Below are 2,675 nucleotides of genomic sequence, written 5' to 3'. Positions count from 1 at the left end.
ACTCTGAATTGTCTCCTATATGTTAACTTTGCAAAGCAGATGCTCTCCAATACATATATTTTAAATATAAGACATCAATTTGCAAAGTATACAGTTGAAAATACAATGGCTTTCTTAGATAAATACTCCTTTGAAAACTACATAGCATACATAAACACTCATATTTCTTCTGGAATATTTTTTACTTTTTGGGTTTTAACCATTTTGAAATTCCAAGTCCCCAGATGGCTTCTACCAGTTCCCACATCTCAGAAGACCCCTTGTAGGAAGCAGGCAATCTCTCCTTCATGCTTTGACAAGGTCATTGTCTCCTTCCATTCATTCAGTTCATACTTATTTATTTAATATATTGCTAATGTTCAGGTCCTCTGGTTGCATTTTGATTGTTTTTATGGTGCCTGAGCAATTTTAATAACATAAAGGTAAAGATGCTTGGAAGTTTTATTCTAAGGCAGGAGGGGAGCAAGTCCTCCTGCCCCACATCCCAGTGAGTCTTCACCAGGCTCCAGATAATCAGTCTTTCCTCTGCAAAGACTTGTTCACAGTGATCTTGTCACTGCTGCTGACACCAAGTAAATGTGTCCTTGACCCCCTGCCCTGACCCTTTTCCCTTCCTCTGACTGTCCTGCTTCTCTCCGTGGATTGTTCTGGACTTCCTCCAGCTCCCCTTGCACTTTCAAGCTGCAATTTTTGATCACTAGAAAGCTTCCAGACAGTCTTGAGCCCCCACCCTTCCATCCTGACATCACTGAGAGACAAAGTCAAAGAAACCATGAGGAGAAATTAATTAATGTGCCCCAATGTGGAGCCAAGCTTCCTTTTCTCTTTTTCTTTTCCTAGTGAAACCAACAATATATTTCTTGTGGTGCTTTCTGTCTCAGTGGCATCTTATCTCTTCTAGCCCATTTGTAATTTACTGGATAAGCTTTTTCAGGGTCAGGATTTCTCTCTTTCTGTCTGTTTTGTTTCCTACTCCTGTCCCATTTCCTACCTCGTTTCCCCCTTCCTCCCTAGTCGCTGCCCACCAGAAAAAAAACCAAAAGACCAAATATTCATCCTGGGGCCTTGAAATGGCCACAGTAACTGTTGTAACTTGTCTGTGGTCTAATCACATTAATTTGATAAGATCATCATCGGCAGGATGTCTAATTTATTTGCAAGCGGTAGCCAGGGAGAAGCTTTGACCAAATTAACATGCCGCCGGGACCAGGGGGTGCAGGCTCCATATGGCTCTCTGGATTTTCCTATAAATAACCCTCCTCCAGCCCACTCCCGCGGTTACATCCCTACCAGTATGCCGCAAAGTTCACCAGCGGCGCCGGACTCGAGAGGCACAGCCCCGGGCTGCAGGAGGCACCAGGGGGCTGGGCTGTTTCTCCCGCCTTCGCGCCTCCTCCCCGTCCTCCTCCTCCTCCTCCTCCCGTCCTTCTCCCCCTCCTCCTCCTCTTCTTCCTCCTCCTTCTCCCCCTCCTCCTCCTCAGAGCAAGGCAGGGGAAACGCGGGTTTCCACTTGCACCACCAGAGGTGCAACTGGTTCTTCGCTCGTAGGCATCTGAAATCCGTCCAAATGATGCAGAAACTTTTGCGTGCTTGGCTCCTGTCTTTAAGGCCAGGCACCGATTTTTCCGCTGTGTAATCTCTTTTGTCAGAAGGGTGGGAGCTGGAAAAGGGCAGCGGGGAGGGAGCGGGGCGGATGGAAGGGGCGAGAAGGAGGGTGTCGAGGGAAGCAAGCGTTTTATTTCCACAGAGAGTATATAAGGAGCATCCCTAGAGAAATATCTATGCGTGGACATACACTCATCTCCAGATCTTTATAGAGATAAGAATAACCGTCAGTTTCTACCCTCCCCTGCCCTCCTTAAGGGAGACACTACACTCCGTGGGAACAGGTAGCGTGAACTGCTAACAGTGCAGCAATCCCCTCCCCCCTACCTACCCTCTTCTCTGTGATCATCTAAATTATGAAAAATAGAGAGTGCATTAATCCACGGTTCGACATTGCACAGAGAACACCAGCAAGAGACAAAATCCAGCATAAAACACTCTAGACTGCAGGGGAGGAAGAAACGCATTTAAAGCAACGATAAAAATGGCGTGCAGAATAATTACCTCAAATTGCTATTCGCTTGACACCCTGACACTAATTCTGTTCAAGTCATTGGGAAATACAATAAGGCAAAGGAGCTTTCCTCTCCTTCTTGTGAAGGTGTGAGTGTGTGTGAATGGGGGCAATAAGGAACCGGTCAGGAGGAGGGGAATGCTAAACTTTCCATTTTAAAAGAAAATAAATAAATTAAATAATCCATTTAGGAGAACGTATCTAAATAGATCTACAGCTTTTAATGCCAGCGTTTTTAACGCTTGCCCTGTACGTGGATTGATTTTTTTTCCTCTCCAGCATTCCCTCAGCAGATGGATTTTTGCCACTGCAGCTCAGCAGAGGGTGTCAGATCTTTCAGTGTGCACCAGGTTGAAACGAGCAGAGCCTCTTAGCAACTCTCCCTCTGCGTGCATGTGAGTGTGTGCGAGCGTGCGGCTCGGCAGCAGCGGAAGAAAAAGGAAAGAAGAGCGAAGCGAGGGAGCGAGCGAGGGAGCGAGGAGGGGAGGCAGCGCTGCCGGCAGGGCGAGGCGAGGCGCGGCGCGGGCGGACGGGCGGGCGGGCGGCCCCGGCCCCT

This window comes from Passer montanus, unplaced genomic scaffold, assembly GCF_014805655.1.
Source record: "Passer montanus isolate IOZ18808 unplaced genomic scaffold, ASM1480565v1 scaffold30, whole genome shotgun sequence".
Lineage (NCBI taxonomy): Eukaryota > Metazoa > Chordata > Aves > Passeriformes > Passeridae > Passer > Passer montanus.
This window is presented reverse-complemented; position numbering follows the sequence as displayed.